Source organism: Dendrobates tinctorius, unplaced genomic scaffold, assembly GCF_039654945.1.
Source record: "Dendrobates tinctorius isolate UK_male_01 unplaced genomic scaffold, ASM3965494v1 ptg000143l, whole genome shotgun sequence".
NCBI lineage: Eukaryota > Metazoa > Chordata > Amphibia > Anura > Dendrobatidae > Dendrobates > Dendrobates tinctorius.
In genome coordinates this window covers 11,800,060-11,817,485 of record NW_027361810.1, presented here as the reverse complement: position 1 = coordinate 11,817,485, position 17,426 = coordinate 11,800,060, and the positions used below count along the sequence as shown (strand labels likewise).

The 17,426-nt window shown below is 46.4% G+C and overlaps 1 long non-coding RNA gene across 1 annotated transcript; it reads left to right on the top strand.

The window, feature by feature from the left end:
- The first annotated feature begins 6 nt into the window (after nucleotides 1-6).
- Nucleotides 7-17,148, top strand: LOC141049234 (uncharacterized). The gene is made up of 4 exons (XR_012220298.1): nucleotides 7-92; nucleotides 2,165-2,226; nucleotides 2,316-2,412; nucleotides 16,614-17,148. It is a non-coding gene; the product is annotated as an uncharacterized lncRNA (long non-coding RNA).
- The last annotated feature ends 278 nt before the right edge of the window (nucleotides 17,149-17,426 follow it).

The following is a 17,426-nucleotide window of genomic DNA, read 5'->3' as shown; positions in this document are numbered from 1 at the left end:
CGGGAGGTTCAATCCGCTCATTACACACAGTGACCCCTGCGTCATCCTCCAGAACGGCAGCCAGAAGGAACACGGCAGAGTGCAGCTCTGAGGTATAATACTGGATGTAACTCAGGATCAGTAATCTAATGTATGTACACAGTGACTGCACCAGCAGAATAGTGAGTGCAGCTCTGGAGTATAATACAGGATGTAACTCAGGATCAGTAATGTAATGTATGTACACAGTGACTGCACCAGCAGAATAGTGAGTGCAGCTCTGGGGTATAATACAGGATGTAACTCAGGATCAGTAATGTATGTACACAGTGACTGCACCAGCAGAATAGTGAGTGCAGCTCTGGAGTATAATACAGGATGTAACTCAGGATCAGTAATGTAATGTATGTACACAGTGACTGCACCAGCAGAATAGTGAGTGCAGCTCTGGGGTATAATACAGGATGTAACTCAGGATCAGTAATGTATGTACACAGTGACTGCACCAGCAGAATAGTGAGTGCAGCTCTGGAGTATAATACAGGATGTAACTCAGGATCAGTAATGTAATGTATGTACACAGTGACTGCACCAGCAGAATAGTGAGTGCAGCTCTGGGGTATAATACAGGATGTAACTCAGGATCAGTAATGTAATGTATATGTACACAGTGACTGCACCAGCAGAATAGTGAGTGCAGCTCTGGGGTATAATACAGGATGTAACTCAGGATCAGTAATGTAATGTCTGTACACAGTGACTGCACCAGCAGAATAGTGAGTGCAGCTCTGGAGTATAATGCAGGATGTAACTCAGGATCAGTAATGTAATGTATGTACACAGTGGCTGCACCAGCAGAATAGTGAGTGCAGCTCTGGAGTATAATGCAGGATGTAACTCAGGATCAGTAATGTAATGTCTGTACACAGTGACTGCACCAGCAGAATAGTGAGTGCAGCTCTGGAGTATAATACAGGATGTAACTCAGGATCAGTAATGTAATGTATGTACACAGTGACTGCACCAGCAGAATAGTGAGTGCAGCTCTGGAGTATAATACAGGATGTAACTCAGGATCAGTAATGTAATGTATGTACACAGTGACTGCACCAGCAGAATAGTGAGTGCAGCTCTGGAGTATAATACAGGATGTAACTCAGGATCAGTAATGTAATGTATGTACACAGTGACTGCACCAGCAGAATAGTGAGTGCAGCTCTGGAGTATAATACAGGATGTAACTCAGGATCAGTAATGTAATGTATGTACACAGTGACTGCACCAGCAGAATAGTGAGTGCAGCTCTGGAGTATAATACAGGATGTAACTCAGGATCAGTAATGTAATGTATGTACACAGTGACTGCACCAGCAGAATAGTGAGTGCAGCTCTGGAGTATAATACAGGATGTAACTCAGGATCAGTAATGTAATGTATGTACACAGTGACTGCACCAGCAGAATAGTGAGTGCAGCTCTGGGGTATAATACAGGATGTAACTCAGGATCAGTAATGTAATGTCTGTACACAGTGACTGCACCAGCAGAATAGTGAGTGCAGCTCTGGAGTATAATGCAGGATGTAACTCAGGATCAGTAATGTATGTACACAGTGACTGCACCAGCAGAATGAGTGCAGCTCTGGGGTATAATATAGGATGTAACTCAGGATCAGTAATGTAATGTATGTACACAGTGACTGCACCAGCAGAATAATGAGTGCAGCTCTGGGGTATAATACAGAATGTAACTCAGGATCAGTAATGTAATGTATGTACACAGTGACTCCACCAGCAGAATAGTGAGTGCAGCTCTGGAGTATAATACAGGATGTAACTCAGGATCAGTAATGTAATGTATGTACAGAGTGACTGCACCAGCAGAATAGTGAGTGCAGCTCTGGAGTATAATACAGGATGTAACTCAGGATCAGTAATGTAATGTATGTACACAGTGACTCCACCAGCAGAATAGTGAGTGCAGCTCTGGAGTATAATACAGGATGTAACTCAGGATCAGTAATGTAATGTATGTACACAGTGACTGCACCAGCAGAATAGTGAGTGCAGCTCTGGAGTATAATACAGGATGTTACTGATCATCAGATAATTGCTGTATCAGTTTAACCCTTCCCCCTCTAACTGTTTTTTTGTGATGTAAGTCTCCTGTGTAATTTCTTTTGCCAGTGACTGTCAGTGCGGGGAGGTCCCAGGATGGATGTCTGGACATGGAGGGGATGTGGCAGCAGGTGGGGGAGCGGACATGTTGTGAGTAATGGACGTTGTCGTGTCTGTGGCGCCTTCTCATTTTGCTTTCTGCTCTTGTTATTGTGTCCAGGATGTGCTTCTTCCTACACCAGGACTGCAGCGCTGCTCAGCATGTGAATGGGGCTCAGCCTTCTCCCTGTGTTTGGGTGGAACTGGAGATAAGGCGGGTGAGTCACACAGGGTCAGCGGGGGTCTTCTGAGAGGATGGGCTCCGCTTCCAGGAACAGGTCCGTGTCCTCATCATACCAATTGGCTCTGTGCTTTATTTTCTTTGACTTGGGCCCTGGAGCGCCGCCCGGGGTTTTCTCTTTGATCCGTTGCTCTCATTCCACGACTCTGACATTTCTGTGTTGTGTCGTGAAAAAAATCCCATTGTGGTTGATTATCAAATGGGGCAAATTGAACAGCAAGAAAAGGGTTAAGGATGGTGGATGTAGCAGTGCTGATGTGGCTTCTTCAGAATTGGCGGCAAGTCGTGGACTCCGGGCCTCTTTCCATAAAGCTTCCTGTATAATATAAGGGGAGAAGAGAGAGTTCATGGATGGTAAGATCCCGGCATAGCAGTGCTGAGCGTGTCGTGGAACACAGCACTTCTATATATTCGCCTATTTGTATAAGACGTCTCCACTTTTCTCACTTTTGAAACTTTCATTACTGGTGTTTGCAGCCGTCCAAACACATTTGCAGTTTATTGGGCCACATTTATTTAAAGATGCACTTATCTGAAAAAGTAAATCAAAATTTCCCCTCTTGGACTAAAGTCAGGAAACAGCACGAAGGTTGGAGCAGATCATCTGTGTTTTATCACTCAGAGAGCTGTAGGCCAGTGCCACTAACCCTTTTTCTGAGCACTTTGTATGACTTATGAGTGCCAAGGAAGGGCTAATTTGGGCACAAAACGGAGCCGTAATTCACTCGTCCTTTGGGACTTTTTAAAGTTCAACCAAAATAATCAACATAAAATGTTGGGCTATTGATCTCTTTAACCCCCGCACCCTGTGACGTGATACTAGATTCTCATCTCCACCATATACAGAGCTCAGTCTGCTGGACCAGACTACACAGGGTTTACTTGTAGTCTGTTACCATGGAGACGCATCGGCTTGTATCTAAGCTGTAGACACAGAACAATATGAATTTTATTATCCGGATTTTTTGCAAAGTTACTTTATTTTTTATATTCGATACATTTTGGTTTAAGGAAATTGGTTCCAAAAGTGGATCAGAGGTCGAGTGTACCCCTGACCCCAGAGAGGGGATTGTTGAGCTTCTCCAGCAGCCCCCTATTAGTATATCCCGAGCTTCCATCCCATACACACAGAGATAGATGAGTGAACAAGCCGCTCCCTTGCACATGACCTCTCCTTCCATTTTTTTTGCATCGCCATAATCTGCAGCGATCGTCCTCTGCAGGAGCCCGGGCGGCGATCACAAAGCGCAGTGTCAGCTCCTGGGATACCTGGGGCCACGGGCAGCCGTCACATGGCCGTCCGGAGCGGAGCAAACACATTTCTCTTCTGTCAGCGTGAAATCGGACACATCGCAATAACGTTTCCGTGGGAGGAAGGAGCCGCACATCATCGGGGAAGCAATCAGTACTCAATGCCTGCAAAACCCGCAGCTCCAACGCCTATTACACCGGGAAAAAAACATGTCTACTCTCCGCTGAGGAACTACAGCTCCCAGCATGCCCTTCTTAGTGTCCAGCAGCGCAGACTTTATTTTTATGGTTCAGTTAATTATTGTACAGCAATAAATTCCGCAGCTGTTTAATGTACTTTTCGGTTTTTGTAGAGATTTGCAGTATAATTATGTCTTTCTCCAATGACTAAGAGACGCCTGGCGGAACAATAACCCTGCAGCGCCCCTTTCAGGGGAAATATAGTACAACATGCCAGCAATTCAAGTGAACAGCTGGCATGACCACATCAGATGTGAGGGTCTCCATTATAGAGGCTGAAATACCTAGACGGGGGCTTCCTTTCTACAGGGGTCCCATAAATAACATTTATCACTTATCTGCAGGATAGTTGATAAACACATGAGGGGGATGCGACCACCATCTCTATAGACTGTGAATGGAGCTGTAGTGAACGTGTGCGACGACCACCCCTATAGACTGTGAAGTGACAGTGTGCGACCTCTAAAGAAGTTTGTCGCACATCCTCTCTACTGCTCCATTTACGGTATATAGGAGTGGTGGTTGCACACCCTCACTACCGCTCCATTCACTATATATAGGAGTGGTGGGGGCACACTCTCACTACCGCTCCATTCACTATATATAGGAGTGGTGGGGGCACACTCTCACTACCGCTCCATTCACTATATATAGGAGTGGTGGGGGCACACTCTCACTACCGCTCCATTCACTATATATAGGAGTGGTGGTCGCACACCCTCACTACCGCTCCATTCATTTTACATAGGAGTGGTGGTCACACACGCTCACTACTGCTCCATTCACTATATATAGCAGTGGTGGGGGCACACTCTCACTAACGCTCCATTCACTGTATATAGGAGTGGTGGTCACACACATTCACTACTGCTCCATTCACTTCATATAGGAGTGGTGGTCGCACACGCTCACTGCCGCTCCATTCACTGTGTATAGGAGTGGTGGTTGCACACATTCACTACTGCTCCATTCACTGTATATAGGAGTGGTGGGGGCACACGCTCACTACCGCTCCATTCACTATATATAGCGGTGCTGGTTGCACACGCTCACTACTGTTCCATTCACTGCGTATAGGAGTGGTGGTTGCACACGCTCACTACCGCTCCATCATTCACTGTATATAGGAGTGGTGGTTGCACACGCTCACTACCGCTCCATCATTCACTGTATATAGTAGTGGTGGTCGCACACGCTCACTACCGCTCCATCATTCACTGTATATAGTAGTGGTGGTTGCACACGCTCACTACCGCTCCATCATTCACTGTATATAGTAGTGGTGGTTGCACACGCTCACTACCGCTCCATCATTCACTGTATATAGTAGTGGTGGTTGCACACGCTCACTACCGCTCCATCATTCACTGTATATAGTAGTGGTGGTTGCACACGCTCACTACTGTTCCATTCACTGTATATAGTAGTGGTGGTTGCACACGCTCACTACCGCTCCATCATTCACTGTATATAGGAGTGGTGGTTGCACACGCTCACTACCGCTCCATCATTCACTGTATATAGTAGTGGTGGTTGCACACGCTCACTACTGTTCCATTCACTGTATATAGTAGTGGTGGTTGCACACGCTCACTACCGCTCCATCATTCACTGTATATAGGAGTGGTGGTTGCACACGCTCACTACCGCTCCATCATTCACTGTATATAGTAGTGGTGGTTGCACACGCTCACTACCGCTCCATCATTCACTGTATATAGTAGTGGTGGTTGCACACGCTCACTACTGTTCCATTCACTGTATATAGTAGTGGTGGTTGCACACGCTCACTACCGCTCCATCATTCACTGTATATAGGAGTGGTGGTTGCACACGCTCACTACCGCTCCATCATTCACTGTATATAGGAGTGGTGGTTGCACACGCTCACTACCAGTCCATTCGCTGTCTGTGGGACACCCCCTTTAATGAAGACCCATTTGCTCTGTCCTGCAGCCGCAGTCTTGGTATTTTATTTCAGAGCCTACTGGCTGATTGTTTCCTCGCGTTGTGACACAATATTCGGTCGTGTGTGCAACATTTTAATAAAATAAAAAAAGTATAATTGCATCCGTCTTGTTTTCACCTGAGGCTCACAAATTGTAGGTTGGGATTACAAGGCAATTAACCTCACACGGAGAGAGCGCTCTCACTGCCGCTTTCCGTGTTTTCTCCTTTTCTCCATAGGATGATGATTTTCCAGTATAATTTTTAGGCAGCAGCTCTGGGGGGGTCATTGTGCCGCTCTGGGGGTCAGTGTTTGCTACTTGACCTGTTGATTATATCTGATTTGCCGAGGACGGATCCTAACAAAGTGGACGCTCATAAGGAAAATAACATTTTTTTTTTTTGAATGGTGAAATTGATATGATTTTTTTTTTTCCTTCTTTTTATAACCGTCTGAAAACTGCAAAAAAAAAAAAACCCCTTACAATTAAAGGGGTTGTTTCAAATTCTGTCTTCAGGACCGCACCGTTTCTCTGTTTCCCGCTTTCCTGGTTGATTGACAGTTCGGACCAATGGCATGGTCGCACCAGCAGCCCAATCGGTGCGTGCTCCCATGACCCTGCATTGCCGGAGGAACGCAGGATACTGAGGTCGGTCAGATCCAGATATCCGGCCAGCCTCAGTGCAGATCTTGCAGTCTGTAAGCTCCTTGCCTGGGAAACCCTGATAGACTGCAAAGTATAGTCCTGAATTATAATGCCCATCATTTTGTCCCTGCAGGAGATAAGCGGCCGCCGGAGGAGTCTGGTAGTGATTTACTCTCTTGCCTCCATTGAAAACACATGAACGCTCAGTATACGGGACATCGGGAGAGATTGCTGGTGTCTGGTCAACCTCTATTTAGGGGCTTATTTGCAAGGCTATAGAGCGGCCGTGTCTTACAGTCCATGGTACGGGCACAACTGTTGACCCAGCCTCTGGTTTTATGACCACAGCATCGTAGGTTTCTAAACAGCTGTTTTTCCGAGTCTGGAGACCCAAAATTGTGAACAAAACAGAAATGGTAAAATAAGGCCGCCATAAAGTCGTAGTAAGGGCAGAGCCGGATGTTCCCTGCTATGGAATATGTTGGTGCTGTGAGAGCAGTGAAAATTGAAGGGAAGCTGTCAGTTAATGTTTACATATTGTAGCAATGCCAGGTAGCCTACAATTGGTGGAGAATGCGGGCATGAGATCGCAGAGAGCACAGGTGATTGCAGTGTAAAAATGTAATGTCCCTGGTAAAGGGATATACAGCATTGTGAGCACAGTCTGAAAACATGGAGAAACTTGTTACATGAGGAAAGGTTGCAGGATTTGGGAATGTTTAGTTTGCAAAAGAGAAGACTGAGAGGAGACTTAATAGCTGTCTACAAATATCTCAAGGGCTGTCACATTGCAGAAGGATCAACTTTATTCTCATTTGCACAAGGAAAGACTAGAAGCAATGGGATGAAACTGAATGGGAGGAGACACAGATTAGATATTAGAAAAAACTTTTTGACAGAGTGATCAATGAGTGGAACAGGCTGCCACGAGAAGTGGTGAGTTCTCCTTCAATGGAAGTCTTCAAACAGAGGCTGGACAGACATCTGACTGGGATGATTTAGCGAATCCTGCTTTGAGCAGTTGGTTGGACCAGATGGCCCAGGAGGTCCCTTCCAACTCTACGATTCTATGATTCATAATTAGACCAGCAGCAGACCCAACAGGAGTCTAATAAACTCCTGATCCAGCAGTTTTATCAGCTACAGTTACAACAGGCAGGGTTCCCTCCCGGCGTACCTCTTCACTCACCCGTGCCGCAGTCAGTTCTTCCCTTCCCCATGCTCTGCATGCTTCCAGCCGATCCTCTAGCCATGTTCTTAGGGCACACGCGCGTGCACTTCCGCCCTCTTAAAGGGTCAGCGTGTGCACTTGCTATTTCCTCCCCAGCCAATAGCTGGAGAGGTGCCGGAGCAATCTTCCTGTTTCGCAGTCTAAGTTGTGTAAGGTTGCATTCCAGTTCCCGCTGCACTCTAATGCAGACCCTGCCTGCTGCACACTGATACAATCCCTGCCTGCTGCACTCTGATGCAAACATGGTCCACTGCACTCAGGTGCATACTCTGTCTGCTGGACTTGAATGCAAACTGTCTGCTGCATTCTAATACAAACTCTGCCAGCTGCTCCCTCCAGTCTGTCCTCTGGGTCCAGCTTCTGTGCATCCATTGGTCTGTCCTGGAGTGGCACCTGGCGTTCATTGGGAGCCAAGTCTAACGTCACCATCAGAGGCGCTAGTGAACAACCAGGTGTTTGCTTAGTCACACCCCTCCAGGCTCTCCAAGGTCCGTGGCACAGTGGTTCCACAAACCACATCCGTGACACGGCAGCAGGTAAAACAGCAGCATTTACAGATGGTTCGGCATCAAATGGCTCTCCTGGCAGAAACTGTCCGAGTCAGGGAGACGGCCTCACCCACCAGCCAAAGTGAAGGTGAGGTGGACGGTGAGAGAGGCCTTACAGAAGATGACTCTGGAAGACGACGCTGAGGCTTTCCTAACAGTATTTGAGAGGGTGACAGACAGAGAAACCGCCCTCTTAGCTAATGGCAGAGATCTTAGCTCTACACCTTACAAGGGAACCTCAGCTTCCTACGACCTAGCCCTGCAGGATGCCAAGGAGTACAAGCTGAAGGTGGAGCTTGTGGCCCGTTTTCACCCTGGCAGTCCGAGCACAATGTGTGCACCTCTGGCGCTACCAAAAGGACAAGCCTCCTCAGTCCCAGGTGTGCAACCTGTTACAGCTGGTGCAAAAATGGCTGCAGCCAGAGACCTGTTCCCCAGCACAGATGGGGCAGAGGGTGGTGATGGACCGGGTTATCCAATCACTACCGAAGCCAGTGCAAAGCTGTGTAGCCCAGGGAGATCCCAAAGATGAAGATGACCTGGTGGGCCTGGTAGAGAGAGACTCTACTCGGTGGTGGAGAACTCCCTGAGTCGCCAATGAAGTCTTGAGTTCACCTGTCAAGGATACCAAAAAGAAAGGGCCCAAGATCACCTCTGATGGGTGCCACACCCGGAGTGTTCGGCCTCAGGATCAGGGGGTCTCAGTATTTGGACCCCCAGCGATTATACATTCATCATCTAACCTGTGATAAAATGACAAAACTAAATCCTCAAATCGCTTTATTTAATAATTATTTTATTTTACGCAGAAAATTCACTGCTAGGTGTCGGCCTCTAGGTGTCTCCCTTCTCTGTTACTTGCCATCTCCTGCCTGTTGTCGAGTGTGATCCATCCAGCAACAGAGAAACCAGGATGAATTACAGGGGGCTTTATATCTATAGGAGATGGGGCGGGGCTTTATATCTATAGGAGATGGGGCGGGGCTTTATATCTATAGGAGATGGGGCGGGGCTTTATATCTACAAAAAGTGGGGGCGGGGTTTTGTAGCTACAAGGGTGGGGGAGGGGCTTTGACTCTGTGGGTGTGGAGCTTTGTTTTGACTTGGATCCTGGTCAGTTTCTAAAGATTAAATTGCATTAGCTGTTGAGGTTGTTGTGGGGGATGAGGGCAGCGTGACCATAATATTCCTTTTCTATAAGTTTTGGATGAATTTACAGGTATGGCATCTTATAAAAAAGGCTCATGATGAAAATCCAACCTTCTCCATGCTTTATACTGCATTTTTGATTGCTAGCTTATACTGTTTTCTATTATGTCTTGGGTTGTAACTCTTCTAATTCTCAGGTAGAGGAGAAGTCGGCTACTTCCTCCCCAGCGAGGTCACCCTTGAGTGACATTCCCATATATAACAGCTTGTTCTTACATCTTGTTGTGTTCTGCTATCGCTGTCAACATAAGGAAATTGATGCTCTGCCCCCATCTGGTCAATGAGGAAATTACAGCGGGAAGGTCTAGCGGCCCTGCAGATGTACGGGTGAACGCGGCGCTCTGTGCTTCAGGATGGTCATGATTATTTTATGTCGATAATGTTCAATCTCTGCATGAAAAAAAGTTTCTTCAACTTTCCGATATGTTTGGCGGGCAAGTTTGTCCTTGTCTACGTCTTAGCGCGTTTTAAGACTTTCAGGTCGATCATCGTGCAGACTGATAGGCCAGACTTACCAGTCCAAAGCTGCCGGACACATGGGGCAGCAGTCGGCCGAGCAGACAGCGGTCTCTCCACACCCCCCCCCCCGTACGCGAGGGCTTGGCTCTGCTGTGTTTCCAGGGGGGAGAGCGCGACCGTCCACCAAGGTCCCCAAGAAGACAAGATGTCTGCTTTATGAGAAGTCTTGGCGCTGCTGATCATCCATTGAGAGCTCGTTCCCTGCGCGGAGGACGATCCATCTGTGAGATTTCCATCCTCTCCATCTCTGTATTTCCATCTTATCTGCTAATTATTGTTCTGTAGCGAGATCTTGTTCTGCTAATTACTGCGCTGTTGTAAGGCAAAGAGAAGGATGAAAGGCAGCGAGCGTCTGAGATCACTTACCTGCGTGTGTATGCGACACTCCGAGCACTCGGCGGTGTTATCTCTCACCGCAGCGGATTTATTTATAACCGCCCCTGCGTGTAGATCTACGGCGCCGGCGCACATCTGTTATACAAGCCATCGAGAAGGGACGAGTGCGGCCCGGATAACATCTGCAGGTGGGAGATTATCATCCTTCTCGGCACAGACGTGGTCCTAGCGTGCTGTTATACCTCCTCTACGCTGCATACTATGGAGGAAGTCGCTCCTGTAAGCTGCGCGGCCTGCACCGATCATATCCCACAGAGGGTCAGTGAGATCGGAGGGGAATCAGGTCTGTGCAGTGATTAGGTCAGGTGGTTCATGTCACCTCCACATGATGCCGAGGCACCCCCCCCATCTCTGCCTCCACCGGCTCCTCTACTTCCCATAAAGCATCCTGGTGCCATGTCTTCCCTGGTGAGTGACGCATCGGCCGCCCACATAATGGAAAACATCAGGCCGGACACCTTCCGTCACTCCGTGGTGCATTCCTGATGATCGTGTGCCCATTGTAGGCACCTTCGGCAGTGGACAGGAGTCAATATTGGGACTGTAACCGATCTGTGGCTGCGATGCTCTGCGTGTTCTGACACCTTTCTGTTATAGACGCCAGTCATTTATTTCTATCCCTGCTCCTCTGGGGATTGAAATGGACAGGTGCATTTGCGCCCCATGTTTATCAAGGAGTCTGGGGCAACTGTGACCATGTCATTTTTTTTTTTTTTTTTTTTTACCATGGACCACATTGATTGCTACTAAGTACTATATACCAGAGGCACCCCACAAGATCTGCTGTATACTGGGAAAACCCCACAAGACCCACCATATACCAGGAACACCCCACAAGACACACCGTACACCAGAGACACCCCACAAAACCCAACACATACTGGGAACACCCCACAAGACCCACAGTATACCAGGAATAACAAGATCTGCTCTATACCAGGAACACCCCACAAGACCCACCGTATACCAGGGACACCCCACAAGACACACCATATACCAGGAACACCCCACAAGACCCACCGTATACCAGGGACACCCCACAAGACCCACCGTATACCAGGGACACCCCACAAGACCCACCGTATGCCAGGAATAACTCACAAGATCTACTCTATACCAGGGACACCCCACAAGACCCACCGTATACCAGGAGCATCCCACAAGACCCAACGCATACTAGGAATAACTCACAAGACTCACCATATACCAGGGACACCCCACAAGACACACCGTATACCAGAGACACCCCACAAAACCCAACGCATACTGGGAACACCCCACAAGACACACCGTACACCAGAGACACCCCACAAAACCCAACGCATACTAGGAACACCCCACAAGACACACCGTACACCAGAGACACCCCACAAAACCCAACGCATACTGGGAACACCCCACAAGACACACCGTACACCAGGAATAGCTCACAAGATCTGCTCTATACCAGGGACACCCCACAAGAACCAGAGACACCCCACAAAACCCAACGCATACTGGGAACACCCCACAAGACCCACCGTATACCAGGGACACTCCACAAGACCCACCGTATACCAGGAACACCCCACAAGACACACCGTACACCAGAGACACCCCACAAAACCCACCGTATAACAGGAACACCCCACAAAACCCAACGCATACTGGGAACACCCCACAAGACCCACCGTATAACAGGAACACCCCACAAGACCCACCGTATACCAGGGACACCCCACAAGACCCACCGTATACCAGGGACACCCCACAAGACCCACCGTATGCCAGGAATAACTCACAAGATCTACTCTATACCAGGGACACCCCACAAGACCCACCGTATACCAGGAGCATCCCACAAGACCCAACGCATACTAGGAATAACTCACAAGACTCACCATATACCAGGGACACCCCACAAGACACACCGTATACCAGAGACACCCCACAAAACCCAACGCATACTGGGAACACCCCACAAGACACACCGTACACCAGAGACACCCCACAAAACCCAACGCATACTAGGAACACCCCACAAGACACACCGTACACCAGAGACACCCCACAAAACCCAACGCATACTGGGAACACCCCACAAGACACACCGTACACCAGGAATAGCTCACAAGATCTGCTCTATACCAGGGACACCCCACAAGAACCAGAGACACCCCACAAAACCCAACGCATACTGGGAACACCCCACAAGACCCACCGTATACCAGGGACACTCCACAAGACCCACCGTATACCAGGAACACCCCACAAGACCCACCATATACCAGGAACATCCCACAATACCCACCGTATAACAGGAACACCCCACAAAACCCAACGCATACTGGGAACACCCCACAAGACTCGCCATATACCAATGACACCCTACAGGATGCGCCATATTCCGAAACACTCAACAAGACCCGCCTTATACCAGGGACACCCCACTAGACCCGCCACATACCATGGACACCCCACTAGACCCGCCGAATACCAGAGACACCCCACTAGACCCGCCATATACCAGGGACACCCCACTAGACCCGCCACATACCATGGACACCCCACTAGACCCGCCGTATACCATGGACACCCCACTAGACCCGCCGTATACCATGGACACCCCACTAGACCCGCCGTATACCATGGACACCCCACTAGACCCGCCTTATACCAGAGACACCCCACTAGACCCGCCGTATACTGTGGACACCACACTATTTTGTAACTGCCCTTACCCAGACGTCTAGTCATCACGTTTTGGCCCTGGTCAGCCACTCTGCTCCTTACGTTTGCCCATTTTTCCTGGTTCCAACACATTTACTCTTGATACATCGCACCCTGACAGGCGCCATTACCGTCACATGACCAGTGATCTTCCCTCCCCCATCAGCGGTCTTCTGTTATGGCTGATCGCTGTATATTTCCGCTGACAGTTTCCCTTTACATCAGTCATGCACCACGCGCCTCTAATTCTTTACACTTTCTGGGCGTTTGTGCCCGGTAATTCGGTTACTTTGTATTTCTGACCTCAGGCCTTCGACTTTCGCACTTTCCCTGCACTCGGGTATTTACCGGAATCGTTGGTAATTGTATTTACATGGCCGTGAGCGCAGGCTTAACCCGGTTACTGCGGCTCGTCTTTTCTGCAAATCACTCTCCATTGTATCGGCTCGATCCCGTATTGCGGAGGTAATTGCTTGTCTTGTGGGGTCTCCGGAATAATTAAAAAAAAAAAAAAAAATAAGTAGTTGTGCGGCCTCCGTATACCACAGCGGCACAGCAGATAAGCGGTTAACGTGGGAATCAGAAGTAATGACATGAACACGAGTCGGTCATTACATTGACTTTGCGAGGTCATCCGTCCTCTGGATACTTTCCCACCAGCCTTTATTCCTGCGGCGTCTCGTACATTCGGAGGCCCCCCCAGCCTCCCGCTCCGCACTCGCCCTCCCCCTTTTGTTCTGCTTTATACGGCTGAGTTTAACTAAATCAGTGGTGGGTAACCTAATTTAATCAGAAAGCTACAGGCATGTCCCTAAAGTACCCTCTAGGACCCTCCACATCACATGACGGGGGGCCGCGTCTGAAAACTTGGAAGAACACAGCAAAGCAAAGTTATTACTGCATCTGTCTATAGACACAAGGAGACCAACAAAGGGACTTTTTTTTTAAAGAAGTATTATGGTTTTATTTTTTTTTTTTTTTTTTTTGTATAAAGAGAAGTTATAACTTTTTTATATGTAACTTTTTTTTTTTTTTTTTTTTTTTTTTTTTTTTTTTAATCCTTCTGGCCGCAACCAATTTCCATTTTTGTGCTTTCGTTTTTTTACATTTTCTTGAAAGAGCAAGATTTTTTTTTTCCCCCATTGATACAGCCATACAAGGGCTTGTTCTTTTTTGGCAGAACAAGTTGTCGTTTTGAATTGCACCATTTATTTTACCATATAATGTAGTGGAAAAAATTTCCTAAATGGTGCAATAAAAAAAAAATCTAATATTGTTTTTTTTTTTTTTTTCACGGCATTCAGCGTGCATTAAACATAACTTTGAAACTCTATTCTCCATGACAGTATGATTAGTGATACCAAACTTGTATGTTTTTTTTTTTTTTTTTTTTAAATAGATATATACAGTGGAGAAAATAAGTATTTGATACACTGATGATTTTGCAAGTTTTCCCACCTTCAAAGAATGGAGAGGTCTGTAATTTCTATCATAGGTACACTTCACCTGTGAGAGACAGAATCTACAAATAAACACCAGAGAATCACATTGTAGGATTTTTATATAATTAAATTGCATTTTATTTCATGAAATAAGTATTTGATCACTGAAAACCGGCAAGAATTCTGGCTCTCACAGACCTGTTAGTTTTTCTGTAGTAAGCCTCCTACTCTGCACTCATTACCTGTATTAATTGCACCTGTTTGTTCTCATTACCTCTATATAAGACACCTGTCCACACACCTGTCCACACACTCAATCGCACTCCAACCTCTCCACCAAGGCCAAGACCAAAGAGCTGTCTAAGGACAAGAGGGACAAAACTGTAGACCTGCACAAGGCTGGGATGGGCTACAGGACAATAGGCAAGCAGCTTGGTGAGAAGGCAACAACTGATGGCACAATTATTAGAAAATTGAAGTAACACAAGATGACTGTCAATCTTCCTCGGTATGGGGCTCCATTCAAGATCTCGCCTTGTAGAGTAAGGATGGATGAGTCTGAGAAAGGTCAGGAATCAGCCCAGAACTACACGGGAGGATCTGATCAATGACTTGAAGTGTGTTGGGATCACAGTCTCAAACATTACCGTTAGTAACACCCTACAACATTAATTTATTAAAATCCTGCAGGGCACGCAAGTTCCCCCTGCTCATGCCAGCATATGTCCAGGCCCGTTTGAAGTTCACCATTGACCATCTGGGTGATCCAGAGGAGACATGTGAAAAGGTCATGTGGTCAGATGAGACCAAAATAGAAATTTTTGGTATTAACGCCATTCGTCGTGTGTGGAGGAAGAAGGATAAGTACAACCCCAAGAACACCATCCCAACCATGAAGCATGGTGGGGGAAACATCACACTTTGGGGGTGCTTTTCTGCAATGGGTACAGGACGACTGCACCATATTGAAGGGAGGATGGATGGGGTCATTTATCGCAAAATTTTGGCCAACATCCTTCTTCTCTCAGTAAGAGCATTGAAGATGGGTCGTGGCTTGGTCTTCCAGCATGACAATGATCTGAAACACACAGCCAGGGCAACTAAGTGGCTCCTTAAGAAGCATTTCAAGGTCCTGGAGTGGCCTAGCCATTCTCCAGACCTGAATCCAATAGAAAATCTTTGGAGGGAGCTGAAACTCAATGTTTGTCAGTGACAGCCTCGAATCCTGAAAGATCTACAGAAGATCTGTATGGGGGAGGGGGCCAAAATCCTTGCTGCACTGGGTGCAAACCTGGTCAAGAACTGCAGGAAACATTTGACCTCTGTAATTGCAAACAAAGGTTTCTGGACCAAATATTCTGAACCAAAGTTTTTCAGTTTTTCTATAGTATCAATTACTTATTTCATGAAATAAAATGCAATTTAATTATGTAAAAATCCTACAATGTGATTTTTCTGGTTTTTATTTTTAGATTCTGTCTCTCACAGGTGAAGTGTACCTACGATAAAAATTACAGACCTCTCTATTACTTGTGGGTGGGAAAACTTGCAAAATTGGCAGAATATCAAATACGGTACTTATTTTCCCCACTGTATTTTGGTAATGGAAGAATTAAAATAGAGAAGTTTTGTAAAAAAAATTAAATAATAATGAAGTACATTTTTAGTTTGTGTCGCCTTTTTCTGAGATCCATACATTGTTTTGATTCCTCCATTAAAGGAGCTGTATAAGGGCTTTTATTCTTATGTGGCAAGCTGTTGTTTTAATTGGTAACATTTTGGGAAGCATGTACGACTTTTCTATTGCTTTTAAATGCATTTTTGGGATGGTGTGGTGATCAACTCCCCCCCCCCCCCCCCCCCCTGTTTTTTGCTTTTCACCATTTAACTTTATGGATTAATTATTTTAGTTTTTTTTTTTCTGTAGATCAGACTTTTTTGGACGTGACAACACCGCAGATCGTTTTGGTTTTTTTTTTAATTTCTTTTTTAGAATGGTAAAATTGGGTGATTTTACTTTTTGCTTTTTTGCTTTTTAGTGGCCTACAATCAAGTGATGACTTACTTCAGTATTGCAGCACACACTACAAATATTCATCTTCTATTGGCTTCATAGGTGTACCAAGATGGAGGCTACAAAATTTCAGTTGCTCCTCCAGGTGCCGGGATTGCGCCACTTAAATTACCCTTTTTTTTTTTTTTTGGAAAATTTATTTTGACGACATGTTTTTGGACTTCTTGGGAGTTTGGGACCTTTTTTTTTAATGCTTATGCTTTTCATTCTAACCGGAGAATCTATAGAAGTTGTATAGCTATGGACACCTCCGCTCCATTCAAGATGAAGTTCTGCAGAACCCGGGAACCAGAGCGTCACTCATCAGCAATTGGGAAGTTCTCCCCAATCCTAGGACTTGGGAACACCTCGCCTTGATTATTTATGTATCCTGTTTATACCTTCCGGGGGCATACATACCTTAGAGCAGGGATGTCAAACTCACAGAGGGATAAAATGAAAAGCTTGGACAAAGCCGCGGGCCAACAAAGATATTTATTAAAAGATGTCTACAATTGCAATTGGGGAAGTTTTTCCTTATCAAATATAACAACTACATTTTTCATGTGGAAAAAAACTGGCTCAACGAACAAAGTCCATTTTAATTAATAGATCTCAGCGCATTGGAATAATATAATGTTATGTTAAGAGCTATAAAAAGCACATGGCCCAGTGGCCTAATTTAAAGAAGTAATGGCAAAAGATAAAAATCATTGAATAATACAGATAATAAAGTATGATGCCAACAAAAGTGCCGCCCAAACACAGACATCCCTACAGTGAATTCCCCCCGCAGTAT